Source organism: Cervus elaphus, chromosome 11, assembly GCF_910594005.1.
Source record: "Cervus elaphus chromosome 11, mCerEla1.1, whole genome shotgun sequence".
Classification (NCBI taxonomy): domain Eukaryota; kingdom Metazoa; phylum Chordata; class Mammalia; order Artiodactyla; family Cervidae; genus Cervus; species Cervus elaphus.
The window spans coordinates 34,781,859-34,796,629 of NC_057825.1; the positions used below are offsets into that span (position 1 = coordinate 34,781,859).

Below are 14,771 nucleotides of genomic sequence, written 5' to 3' on the forward strand. Positions count from 1 at the left end.
CTAATGGGAGCCCAAGTCAGGAACAATGGCAAAGTTGTTGCCTACCCTGGCCTCCTTCTAAGTGTCTCCCACACTGAGGAGGGGCTCTGGAAGAAGAAGGAGTGCATCTCCTCCAATCCCTGGAACTCAACATTTTTCAGTCACCCAGATGCAGCTTCATGTCACACCTTCTCCTTGACTCTTTTTCCAGCTTCTAACTGCCAGCACTACTACTCCCTGTCTAAGCTCTGAATTCGCTTATTACCTTGCCTGCATATGAACAGCTTAATTATACTGCGTATAAACCCAAAGCAATCTTGAAAAAGAAAAACAGAGCTGGAGGAATCAGGTTTCCTGACTTCAGACAATTCTACAAGTCTACAGTAATCAAAATAGTATGATACTGACACAAAAACAGAGATCTAGATCAATGGAACAGAATAGAAAGCCCAGAAATAAACCCATGCACCTATGATAAGTTTATCTATGGCAAAGGAGGCAAGAATATACAATGGAGAAAATACAGACTCTTCAATAAGTAGAGCTGGGAAAACTGGACAGCTACATACAAAAGAATGAAATTAGAATATTCTCTAACACCAAACACAAAAATAAACTCAAATAGACCAAAGACCTAAACAGAAGTCCAGATATTATAAAATTCTTAAAGGAAAACATGGGCAGAACACTCTTTGACAGAAATTGTAGCAATACCTTTTTTAATCTACCTCCTAGTGTAATGAAACTAAAAGCAAAAATAAATGGCACCTAATTAAACTTAAAAGCTTTTGCCAAACAAATGAAATCATAAATAAAATGAAAAGACAACTCACAAAATGGGAGAAAACATTTGCAAATGAAGCAACTGAAAAGGGGTTAATCTCCAAAATATGCAAATATCTTGTGCAGCTCTTTATCATAAAAACAAACAACCCAATCAAAAATGGGCAGATCTAAATAGACATTTCTCCAAAGAAGACATATAGATGGCCAGAAAGCACATGAAAAGATGCTCAACATCACTGATTATCAGACATAATGCAAATCAAAACTACAATGAAGTATTACCTCACACTGGTCGGAATGGCCATCATCAAAAGTCTACAAACAATACTGGAGAGGGTATGTAGAAAAGGGAATTCTCCTACGCTGTTGGGCGAGGTGTAAATGGGTGCAACAACTATGGAGAACTATATAAATGTTCCTTAAAAAACTAAAAATAGAACTGCCATATGATCCAGGAACCCATTCCTGAGCATATATCTGGAAAAAACCATAATCCAAAACGATATATGTGGGACTTCTTTGTGGTTCAGTGGTAGAGAATCCACTTGCTGGTGCATGAGACACAAGTTCAGTTCCTGATCCGGGAAGACCCCACATGCTGCAGGGCAGCTAAGCGCATGCGCCACAACTGCTGGGCCTGCATTGTAAAGCCCGTGAGCTGCAACTGCTGAAGCCAGTGCACCGTAGAGCCCAAGCTCCACAACCAGGGAAACCACTGCCATGAAAGCCCATGCACCGCAATTGGAGAGTAGCCCCCACTCTCTGCAACTAGAGGAAAGCCTTCACAGCAACGAAGACCCAGCCCAGCCAAAAATAAATAAAATTATTTTTAAAAAGGTACATGTACTCCCCAGTGTTCATTGCAGCACTATTTACAATAGCCAAGATATAGAAGCAACCTAAATGTCCATTAACAGAGGAGCAGATAAAGACAGATACATATATACAAAGGAATATTACTCAGCCACAAAATAAGATGAAATAATGCCAATTGCAGCAACATGGATGGAACTAGAGATTATCATACTAAGTGAAACAAGTCAGAGAAAGACAAATACCATATGATATCACTCATATGTGGAATCTAATTTTTAAAAATGATACAAATGAAGTTACTTACAAAACAGAAACAGATTTCAAAAACAAACCTATGGTTACCAAAGGGGAAACATGATATAGGGGATAAATTAGGAGTATGGGATTAACATACACACACTACTATATATAAAACAGATAACCAACAAGGACCTACTGTATAGCATAGGGAACTCTACTCAATATTATAAATAACCTATATAGGTAAAGAATCTGAAACAGAATGAATTTATGAATATGTATAACTGAAATACTTTGCTGTACATCTGAAACTAACACAATATTATAAATCAACTATACTCCAATAGAATTTTTAAGTAAATATTTAAAAACTACAAGATATCACTTTACATTTGTCCAGTTCAGTTCAGTCGCTCAGTCATGTCCGACTCTTTGCGACCCCATGGACTGCAGCACACCAGGCCTCCCTGTCCATCACCAACTCCCAGAGTTTACTCAAACTCATGTCCATTGCGTCGGTGATGCCATCTAACCATCTCATCCTCTATTGTCCCTTTCTCCTCCCACTTTCAATCTTTCCCAGCATCAGCGTCTTTTCAAATGAGTCAGCACTTCGCATCAGGTGGCCAAAGTACTGGAGTTTCAGCTTCAGCATCAGTCCTTCCAATGAATATTCAGGACTGATTTCCTTTAGGATGGACTGGTTGGATCTCCTTGCTGTTGAAGGGACTCTCAAGAGTCCTCTCCAACAACAGTTCAAAAGCACCGATTCTTCGACACTCAGCTTTCTTTATAGTCCAACTCTCACATCCATACATGACTACTGGAAAAACCATAGCTTTGACTAGACGGACCTTTGTTGGCAGAGTACTGTCTCTGCTTTTTAATAAGCTGTCTAGGTTGGTCATAACTTTTTATATCTGTTAGGATGGCTATTATCAAAAAGACAACAGATAATAAGTGCTGGCCAGAACATGGAGAAAAAGGGAACATTTGCACATGGTTGGTGGGACTATAAACTGGTACAACCACTATGGAAAACGTTTTGGAGGTTCTTTAATAAACTAGAAATAGAACTACCATATTATCCAACATTCCCAAGGTGAATACATATCCAAAGGAAATGAAACCACAATCTCAAAGAGATAGCTGCACTCCTGTATTTACTGAAACATTACTCATAGTAGCTACAGTATAGAAATAGCTTAAGTGCTGATTCATGGGTGAATGGATCAAGAAAATATGATATTAATATATATATACACACACATAGTGAATATTATTCAGCCTTAAAAGAATATCCTGTCATTGCAACAACATGGATGAAATTGGGGAGATATTGTGCTAAGGATCAGTAAAATAAGTCAGACAAAGGCAAATACTGCATGGCATCACTTATACAGAGAGACTCTTGGAAAAAAAAATTTTAAATAATGTCAAACTATAGCAACAGAGAGTTGAAAAGTGATTGCCAAAATCAGGAGAAGTTGGCAAAAGGTTATAACACTTTCAGCTATAAAATGGAAAAGGACTGATGATCTAATATGTAGGATAGTGACTACAGTTCATAAGACTGTATTGCGTACTTGAAATTTGCTAAACAAGTAGAACTTAAATATTCTCACACACACACACACACAAAATGGTAACTATGTGAGGTGACAGTGTTAACACCATAGGGGGAATCCTTTCAAAATGCCCATGTATATCAAATCACATTTTACACTTAAAACACTTTGCAGTTTTTGTCAATTATATCTCAATAAATCTGAAAAAAATTTAAATACTGTAACCATAAACCAACCAACTGCTCCCACAGATAGCTTCTCATTTAATTTCCCACAGATCAAATGGTTTATCTGTGTTTTGTGCCTACAACATCTCCATAAAATATCTCACCAGGTAGCTTAATGTAAGACTTCCTTGTTTCTTTTCCAGAACAATCACCTGAATTTTATTGACATAAACTAAATATAGATCGTTTTTGCCCTTTGTCAGCTGAGGTTATATTGCTAAGTCCTTCTATCCAGCAACCACTTGAAACAGCCTAGTGAATCAGAGGCCAGCCCAGGTTCAACCCTGGCAATAAATGAGTTTACTTGTATAACTCACATGTAATGGCTAGAAATGGATGGAAGTGCTCCTAGTTGGTGTTTTTACTATGACCCCAGTTGAGGTCTGCAATGCATTGATGTCTTGAATATACTGTGGCTTTTACCATGGCATATAGTGCCCCAAGCCTGGCTAGACTGAACTGGAGTAAATGCAAGTTGGTACTGAAAAGAGACAAAGGAGGGGATGGCTAGAGAACGTGGATCCACAACAAGGCAAGGACAATATGAGCGGGCAAGTCAGAGACAAGCAAGGCATCCAAAGCTAAAGAGGTGAAGGACAGAACAGAAAGGAAGAGAATGAAGGGAGAACTGCATAGACACTTTGGGATGCAGTTCTCCCTTCATTCTCTTCCTTTCTGTTCTGTCCTTCACCTCTTTAGCTTTGGATGCCTTACTTGTCTCTGAGCATATCAAGAGGGGTTAGAATTGCCAGGTAACCTAAAAGACACGTGGTTAAATTTGAATTTCAGATAAGCAATAAATAGTGTTTTAGTATAAAGGTGTCCTAAGCAATATTTGGGACATACTAACACTGAAAAAAATTCATTATCTGAAATTCAAATTTAACTGGGCATCCTGCCATCTTAAATCTGTCAACCTTAGGAGGGGTAGATAATTAAATTCTCACCAAAGAAAATGTTTGTTTGAGAATCATACCTTGACAGAAAGCTCCCACCCCAACAGTGAGATACAAGTGTAGACACAGTGAAAATAGAGGAGAGAGCATTTGAAGGGAGCAAGCAGGACCATTAAGAAACTGAAGAGAGAACAGTAGAGGCAGGAAAAGAAAAGAAAAGAAGTGAGATTTAAGATGTAGAACAGGGGCAGAAAAGTGCAAGTGATGCCAGCCTTATAGGGTATTGAGTTACTTGCAGAGGGAAGCAATAAACCCAGGCTTCAGTTCTGAGCAAAGTAAGCTGACACTCTTCCAAACAGAGAGCCAGCAAAAAGAGTGAGGTCAAGTAGGACAGCCTGAGACCAAGAAGGGTAGCCTGCTGGCAGTGTATCCTGGACAAGCTATTTTACCTTGCTGAGTCTCATATTTCTCAGTTGTAAAATGAAGATTAAAACACAGGGTTTTAAACCCTAACTCAGGCACTTACGCTTTCTAAGTTGTTTCAGTCATGTCTGACTCTTTGTGACCCTATGGACTGAAGCTGCCAAGCTCCTCTGTCCAAGGGATTCTCCAGGCAAGAATACTGCAGTGGATAAGCATACCCTCCTCCAGGGGATCTTCCTACCCAGGCATTGAACCCGCATCTCTTTATGTCTCCTATATTGGTAGCTGGGTTCTTTCCCACTAGTGCCACCTGGGAAGCCTCCAAGCACTTGTACCACTATAGATTTATTTTACCTTTTCCAGAAATGTCATATAAATATAATCACAGAGAATACATTCATTGTTGTCTGGCTTATGTTTTTCCTCAGTTCATCCATGCTGTTGTTATTTTTTATTTCTAAGTAGTATTTTTCTGAGTAGATATACCACAATTTATTTATCCCATTCACCTGTTATTGGATGCTTTGGTAGTTTCTGGTTTGGGATTACTGTGAACAAAACTATCAAGTACACGTCTTTGTGTACGTTTCATTTCTGTCGGGTAAATATCTGTCAGTGCTAGATGACTGCTGGGTCACATGATAAAGGTTGGTTTAACTTTAGAAGAAACTGTCAAACTTCTTTTCAAAGTGGTAGCACTATTTTTCATGCCCATCAGTAGCATATAAGGGTTCCATTTTTTCCACATCCTCACCAATGGTAGTTATTATTCATCATTTTAATTTCAAGAGCACAGTTTTAAAGTCAGACAAACTTTAGATTCTAGTTCTGCCACTTGCTACCCTCATAGCCTTGAATAAATCATTGGTCTCATTGGGTCTTGTTTTTAAAATGAGAATAATATTCATACAATGAAATTTTATGTGGCAAGTGAAAATGAAAACTATGTGTTCAGACATTTAGCACCTCTAATTACACTCATATTGCATTTACTCAGTATCAATTCTGAAGACTGGTTTGTCTGAGGTTTTAATTTCAGAGCTCTATCAAGATGTTTTTGTATAAAAATTACCTGAAATAAAGTGCAGCCTGATGCCATGAGCTCACCACAGTGATCAGACAGAGGTATTAGGTTTGCCTTCACACCAGCCCCCCAGGTATAAACGGGAGGAGATTATCCTCAAAATCAGGTGTAATGACACCCTTCTAGATCTTTCTCTCCAGCACTGGACAATAGGAAAATAATGGAACTTGGAGTCACTGGCCGATTTCTTAAACCTTCTGAGGCACAGACTCAGAAGGGTTTAACATGGAGCTTATGATTCTTTACAACATCGTATTATTGTTGAAGATCAATATTTGACAAATTGTAAGTGCTATGCAAATGATAGTTTTACTTCCACTAGAGAGAGAGAGAGAAAAAAAAAATCACATCCAGATAGGCACCTTTAAACTAATCAAATGGCAAATACAAATCCATCAACTCTTCTAGCCACACTGGAGATGGTGGATTTCTGTGCCAATGGGCAACAGAGGAAGATAACTACAGAGGGGCCAGTAACCCGGTATTCCTATTTGGCACCAGAGAGAGGGAAACTGGCCACTGGAAGCCAGACCAGAGAGAAGCAAAGGAGATACTGACCCTTGGCAATCTCAACTCAGTAGGGCTGGTGAGCTCCAGGAACCTCCATGTAAACAAGCTACCCAGTTGACTCTGATATACAGGTCTGGAAACTGCAGATAATAGTTCTCAAAAGGTGGTCCTCTGAAAAATAACATCAGTATCACATGGGAACATACAAGAAATGCAAACTCTCAGGTTCTAGCCCATCAAAAATTCTGGGGGGGGTGGACCCAGCAATCTGTGTTTTCAAAAGCCTTCCAGATAATTCTGATGAACATCCAAGTCTGAGAACCACTGTAGAAGATCAGTGACTATTGAAGTAAAGTGAAAGTTGCTCAGTCGTGCCTGACTCTTTGCGACTCCATGGACTACACAGTCCATGAATTCTCCAGGCCAGAATACTGGAGTAGGTAGCCGTTCCCTTCTCCAGGGGATCTTCCCAACCCAGGGATCGAACCCAGGTCTCCCACATTGCAGGCGGATTCTTTACCAGCTGAGCCATCAGGGAAGCCCAAGAATAATGGAGTGGGTAGCCTATCCCTTCTCCAGGGGATCTTCCTGACCCAGGAATTGAACTGGGGTCTCCTGTACTGCAGGCAGATTCTTTACCTGCTGAGTTACCAGGGAAGCCCATTGGGGCTTTCCAATACAGAGGGGCTGAGGCCAGAGCAGGAGGAGCAGCAAGGGAATAGATCCCATGAAGAAAAATCAGGAAGCATTGCTGGTTTCAGCCCAAATGGCTATGGTTACACATCGGACTCGGCTGATTCAAAGAAACAAAGACTGACTGCACTCTGCTCCACTCTGTCCCTCTGGGTCCTGCTCACTTGAGTGAAGAAGGTGGGCAGCTTCTGTCCTGGTAAGTATAGAAAGGCTAGAGTCCCTAGGCTTTGCAGATCTTTTCTTCTGAATTTCAGTATAGTTTGGCACATTGACTGAGACAGGCTGCCAATGCCCGTGCACAAGACCCCAAACACTAGCTTTAAACATGTTAGACTGTGATAACCAAGCTTTAAAAAGGCATTGAAAAAAAAAAAAAAAAGGACTGGAAGGAAACATGCTGAATTCGGGATGAAAGGGTAGGCTAATCTTAAAATTACAATTCTGATTTGTTCAGGTTTCTAACCCTAACCACCCTTCCCTACAGCACACTCAGGAGGAGGCAGAAGGCCAGGGCCCCAATATAGAAGCAGAAAGCATTGCAGGTGTGAACCACTGGCCCAGCTGAGCATGGGTTGGACTGAGTTTCCCAGTGTTCCAGGAGATGTTAACATGTGTGCCAAAGGAAAAACAAAAAAGGCTATAAAAGAAAAAAAAGTTTGGAAAACTCTGCTTTCTATAGCTCTCAGCTAGAAATTCACATTGCGTATTTGCACATTAAAGGTCCTGAGGACTCCTGTGGTACAGGAACCTATGCGGCTTCCTTTGATCCAGTATTTCCCATCTTTACTGAGCACAGACCCTGCTGTCCGGACACACTCAGAAGCATCCTAGGGAACAGTGTTCTGGGGACCATCAGCTTGGGAAACAGCTCTACAAAAAACTGTCAGACATTCTTGCACTCCATCTCCTGCTTCTCTCACCACAGTCCACTGGCTGGCTTGCCTTCCACCATGGATTCAGACCAACCTAAGCACTTACACCTAGTTCTGTCTTGGACAGGAAGTCTAAAAGCAGCCTCTGCCTAGATAGTGTCTGTCTTGGTATTCTTGGTCTCTTGTGTAGACACTTTGTTTTTTCCAGACTGTTTGTTGCCAGACATGAATCATTGACAATTCTCCTTCAGAATTCTGGGCCTGGGTTCTGAAAACCCAGACTCTGGGCTTCACATGCCTCCTGCCTCAGCTCTTCCAGATCAGAGCCTGGCTGGCTCTTGCTGGGTGGCGCACCCTGCCTGCTGCTCCCCATATCAGCTATCTCCGGGCATGACCTTGGACCTGCTCAGTTCTATACCTGTGTCCTTCCCTCCAGAAGCATTCCTGTCCCTCCCCTGGGTTTTTCAGGTCCTGTTATTCAGATGCCAACTCAGCTCCCAGAGCACTTTGGGTAATTTTCAGGTGTTTTTCTAAAGAGTTGTATTTGGGGGTGATAAAATAAGGAATGACAGTTGCTGGTAGTAAATCTGCCAGGACTTGGGTGGAGCGCCCCCTCTGAAGATACTCTGTTGGCTAGCGACACTGTGCATCCACGGCAAGTGACCCCAAAAGCTCTGGAACTGGGGACAATTTGCATTGTAGACCTAGAGCTGAGACCTTGAGCAAGTCCATTAACCTCTTTGAGCCTCAGTTTTCCCATCTATAAGATGAAATTAATAACACCCTTCCTGCCTGCTTTAAAAGAAGGCGTCAGGAGGAATAAGATGAATTAGTCTCATCGGCTAATTAGAAGTGACCATTGCCATAACAATGGAAGGTATTATTACCAGTATTTTACAATTTAGCATCTTTCTGCCCACATCATAGGCTCAGGATGCGAGCAAGGCCAAGGGGGCTGTTGCTTTTTTTTCCCCAAAGGTTGGCTTTATAAGCAGTTGTGAAGTGATACTGACATTGCTGACCATTTTCCCACGTCCCCTTCATTGAATTCAAAGGTTCAGTGAAGTGACAATTCAGCCTGCCACTTTGACACAGAAGCATGGCCATAAACAAATGGGGTTGGTCACTGGACTCGGGAAGATTTGATTTCCCGCTCTGGCTGGATAAGCACCATGTCCCAGAGGAGAATAAATGTGCCCCTCTCCATGGAGCAGGCCCTCCCTGCTAGGATAAAACCACAGACTCACTGATGAGACTCAAGTAGAAAAGAGACCTATGGCTCCTTGGAGGAGACAGTGGAACAGGGGGGTGATGACACTTGCTCCGGAATCAGGGGACATGGATTTGCATTCCAACCCTGCCACTTGGAGAAGGAAATGACAACCCACTCCAGTAATCTCGCCTGGAAAATCCCATGGACAGAACAGCCTGGAGGACTACAGTCCATGGGGTTGCAGAGAGTCAGACACGACTGAATGACTAAGCCCCTGACACTTACCAGCTCTGAGACCTCAGACATAGAGTGTAGTTTCTTTCACCCTTATACTTTTTTTTTAAAGCAGGTAACAGTGCCTACCACATTGGTTGATATGACAACACCACGAAACTACCAGAGCGCTACATGAGGACAAGCTAGAGGCAGAGGAGGTTGAGATGATGGAGTTGGTGCTGGAGAGGCAGAAGAGGCAGTGGTAGAAGTGAAATGTTGGTGGGAGCAGAAGTGATGGTTGTTGTGTACAGCTGGATTGGATTCCAGAGGAGAACTGGGTGTGTACAAAATCTCCGGAAGTAATGTCCAGGCTAGAAAGAGAACCTCAAAGATCCTAGAACTCAGCCAAGACCCTTAACATGACCATGGGATTCTAGTGACCACCTCCCTGGAATCCAGGAAGGCTTTGGTCACAAGGGGTGCTCAGTGAGGCTGAGAACACAAACCTCTCCATCGTAGGGATGTTCGTGGGGGCCAGCAGTGTGAAGAGGGGAGATGCTTGCCTCCTCTTTCTGCCTGGTCCTGGGGCTAGACCACAGGGCTCAGCAAGTGGCAGACAAGGCTGGGAACTAGGTTCTTTTCGAATTCCAACCTATCGTCTTCTGCTTTCCAATGAAGATAACTTCAGCCTTTCTAACCACCTCTCAGTGAGGCCCAGGTGGGTATGTTAGATCAAATCAGTAAGTGACTGGCCAGCTTTTAGGAAGGATGAATATCTCTGCTCCAAGTGTGGCCCAAGGACCAAGAGGTTCAGCATCATTTAGGAGTGTTAGAAATGCAGAGTCTCAGGCCCCACCTAAACCTACTGAATCAACATTCAAACTAGATTCTTGAGTGAGTGATTTTTTTTAGGAGGTGTCAGCTGAAGGCTTGCAAGGGTGTGTGTGTGTGTGTGTGGCGAATCTATTTCTTTGCATTTTGCAGCTTATAGAGGCTATCTGTATTCCTTGGCTCCAGACTCCTTGCTCCATCTTCAAAGATAGCAATACAAGACTCAAAAAAAATTTCAGAAGTGTTCATTTAGTGAGCTATGTCTGGACTTAAGTCCTTCCTCAGTCTCTGGTGTCCTTTTTCACAGTATTCAATTAAATATTCATTCCTGTTCATGCAACAGATACTCAAGTATGCATCTACCTGGTACCAAGCGTTTACCAGACTCTGGAGACAGGGTGGGAAACACCACCAGCATAGTACTGAAGAGCTCGTGGTGACATCTTCCAAAGGAATGGAAGCCAAGGCCATGGTCAAAGCCAGTCCTCCAGGGCAAAGGCTTCCCTGGCTGCATTCTGGGAGATGTCCAGAGCTCTGGACACTCACTATAACATATTCCCATGTGGACAGTTCACCTTGCTATGAACAGCAGAGCACAGGGCGTGTTTAGTAGGGACATACTGTACGCACATAGAACTGAATTGCTCAATTCCAGCTGATTGCCTCTCCTCCCCCAGCCTTCTTTCTCCTCCCCTTTGCTTTGTCCCCTCCTCCTCTCTTCTTTCTTCTCCTCCAGAATTGTCCTCCTAAAGGTTTCCTTTCATGTGATATTCCCCCCTATCTCTTCCAAAAATCTCCATGTTGCACTTTACCAATCTGTGTAGCAAAAACAGCTGGGGACCCAATGGCTCTCCAGAGTTTGTTTTAAGCCAGGAGGACACACACACACACACACACACACACACGCCACAAACCCCTGACGCACAGCACTTAGGAACATTTCTATTTTGTAATGTGACTCTTCCTTTTGAAGGCTCTTCAGCTCAAATGCATGGTTGGGGCAAGCCAATCACCCGCCCACAGGCGCCAGGACGCTGGGGTGCCTCAGCCACCAGCTCCAGGAAGATTAGATGCAGCTGTAAGGCTCCGATATGCCAGGAGGCCTCGCGTCTCAATGACATTTTAAAGGGCCAAGGAACCACTCTGTTTTGACTAATAGCAGCAAATACAGCTCAAACTCAAGGGGAAACAGGGGGCACAGGTGGAACACAGAACAAGCAGGGCTGTTTGAAGAGAAATTCATTCCTACAGAGAATGAAGTATCGGGTTGTTCCAAAGCGGTGGCACAGAGCAGATGGCCTGTGCAAGTGCCTGAGGCCACACTCCACCCTGGCTCTCTCACCAACATGCAACCGGACCTAGACTCTGTGTCTACAATCCACACTGTGGGTGAGGCCCAGACCCCAGCCTTCCCTGTAATTGTGATGGATATTGTGTGACTCCATGCCCAGAGGACCGAACTTGATCTCTAGGATAGAATATCCAGCATAGATTCTCTTTTAGGAAAGAAAGAAAGTTGCCTCTGGCTTTCCAAGGGAAAGAAATAGACTCTGTCTCCCCAACCTCCTGTTTACTGCAAAGCTGACGCAGACGTTAAATTGTGTTTATGCAAGGCACTCGCTCAGATTTGCAAAACACAGAGGGCTCAAGTCCCCTGTAGGGGATGCGGGCTGGGACGGGAGAGGAGGGAGCGCCTTGATGATGACGTGGGTACTTCACCCTTGTGACCTCCTTCACCCTCACGACTGTACTATTTGTAAGGTAGGCATGAGGAAACCCATTTTAGAGATGAGAAAACTGAACCTCAGCAGGATGAAGAGAAATTTCCTTGAAATACCCAGATTCCCAGAGCAAAACCAGGGTTCAGAGCTGTTTGGCCCAATTCCAAAATGCTATCCTCTGCAACCGTCTTGGTTCCTGCCAGAAGCCTCCCCCAGGGAGGACAGTGTGGGGAGGCAGGGGGTGCATGAGTGAAGGTAGACTTGTAATTAAAGCTCGGAAAATCCATGACCTCCTTGGAAACAATCTGATAACTCACCCCACGTTGTTTCCCAGCAATGGAATCTGGGCTCAGGCATCAACAGTCCCGCCTCCCCCTGCCCCCACACCTTTCCTGGTCTGAAGCCAATCCCGCCAGGCGTCCAGCCCTCTCAGCCCCCAGCCTCGGGCATTGACTTCACCTTTCCAGGCGCACATCTGTTGCAACAGACACCCACATGCCCACTTACCTTCTCGTCTCTAACCATCCAGTCACCAACTGAGTTCTTGCATAGCTCTGCTTCTAGGCCTGGAGCGCCCGCCTCCTCAGCTGGTCCCTGCTATGAGACCTTGCCCTGCCTCACCCAGCTCCAAACCTGAGGGGCTTTCAGGTGGCTACCCCCCAACCCTTGCTTCCTTCTCCCCATGACCAAGAGACTCCCCTCTCCGCATCCCACACTTGGGCTCTAGCAAGCCCTCATCATGTGTCAAAACCAGTTACTGATTTTGACCAGTAAGATTTTGGCCCCCTCCCTCAGAAACCAGCTCCGCAAATGAGTGCCAACTTCCTCTCCACTCCCACCGCTAAGATCCCCGAATTCCTTCCAGCCCTGCCCACCTGAGCCAGGACCTTCACAGGTGCAGACAGTAATGGTGATATGCCTGCGAGGACTGGTGCGTTATTTAGCGTCAATGGGCAAAACATGGAGGCTGGAACTCTCACTGCCTGCCAGCAAACATGGAGTTGTGGGATTTAATTACAGCTCTGGGACAATTGATTTTTACCAACAACTTTTCATAAGATGATTTATTGATTTTAACATGACACATCCAACTCGGGCATGCCAGCCCCTGACCGCATGTAATATTGATATCCCATTCATCTTCCCGTCCCTGGAATGACAAAGCACCGGCAGGTAGAGATGTGAAACAGAAACCCGAAAGCCTAGAGACAGTGCTCGTGGTGTAACAGCCAACTGCACCCCTTCCAAGGGAAGGGATGCCCCACACTTCACCAGGGCAAGGAGCTGGAGGAGGATGGGTGACGAGAAGTGTGGGAGGTGCCAGGCACACTGTGAAATGTGGAGAATGCAAATTGCTCGCTGACAGTGTTTTCTCATGCAAGGCAGTTATGAAGGTTACTGCCAAGTAATAGGGCAGAAATCAATAACTAACAACCAGGCAACCTAGAATCTTTGGCCGGTACCCAAGAGCACAAGTGAAAGTGGCTGAGAGGCCAGCATCTGCTCTGGCCCGGCCCGCACATTAGGGCCTGGCATCCCTAACCAGGCTTGGCTGTCCCAGCGGCTGCCCACCCTCCTTCGCGATGGAGTCCCACCGGTTCCCTTACCTGTTATCCCTGGCTGCCAAGGTTCCTGCTTCAGGACGGACCTCCTCTTCCCAGGAAGCAGCATGTTCTGGACAGACACCTTAGTGGCTCTTCACAGCCAACACTCCAAACAGGCCAGGACACACCTCACTAGCCTGCCCACCACTCTCACTGTAGCCCAGAGAGCCTATCAGCTCTTGCGTCCAACCCTTTACACCTTTCACCTGAGCACCTACGAGAGCAGTGTTTCTCGGATTCATCTAAAATTCAGATTGCTGCTAATTCAGTTAGCCTGAGGGAGTCCCAGAATTTGCCTTTCTAACAACTCCCAGGTGATCCTGATGCTGCTGGTCCCAGGACCACCCTTGGAAAGCCAACCACTGAGTTAGAGGAAGCGTGAGTGTCCTCTGAACCAGTCTAAGGCACAGCAAGGGCTTCATGCATGCAAGTACGTGCTCAGTCACTTCAGTCGTTTCTGACTCTTTGCAAACCCGTTGGCAGTAGCCCACCAGGCTCCTCTGTCCATGGGATTCTCCAGGCAAGAATACTGGATCAGGTTGACATTCCCTCCTCCAGGGGATCTTCCTGACCCAGGGTGGATACTTTACCACTGTGCCCCTAGGGAAGCCCCAGCTAGGGGCTTCACTATCTTGCAAAACTTGTCCTGAGCCCATGATGAAACTAGACAGAAAAACACGTCAACAGCCCTACTTTCCTGCTGAATATAAGACTTCCTTCTCCCTGAGCGAGGCCTGGCTCTAATGTTGTCCTTGGGTTCCTGTTTGGGGGCAGTCAACAATTAAATGAGAACTTTATGGCACTTTAATAACACAGTGTGTGGGATGGGCCCCGAGATAAACTTTTACTAAAGTCCAGGCAGCTGCAGATTACAGGTCCAGGGCCTCCCACGAATTTACAAGGCTGGCAATGCACAGAGGCCAGACAGGCCTGGTGGGATGGCCCCGCCTGGGAAAGGCAGGCTCTGAGGTTCCTCTCTGGGCTCCCCTGGAGGTGCTTGCTTCCTTCTGAAGCTGGTCTCCAGGATTTCATTTATTTACAAAGCAAAGGAATGTGGAGCTGGTGCAGAGAGGTAGATGATTCAGCAGTCTC

At 44.8% G+C, this 14,771-nt stretch overlaps 1 long non-coding RNA gene across 1 annotated transcript in view; it reads right to left on the minus strand.

Moving 5' to 3' along the window:
• LOC122703346 overlaps positions 1-14,372 on the minus strand; it is a 36,834-nt gene extending 22,462 nt beyond the window's left edge. The window contains exon 1 of the long non-coding RNA XR_006343462.1: positions 13,683-14,372. This is a non-coding gene — a long non-coding RNA (uncharacterized LOC122703346). The remainder of the gene's footprint in view (positions 1-13,682) is intronic.
• Between the last annotated feature and the right edge of the window lie 399 nt (positions 14,373-14,771).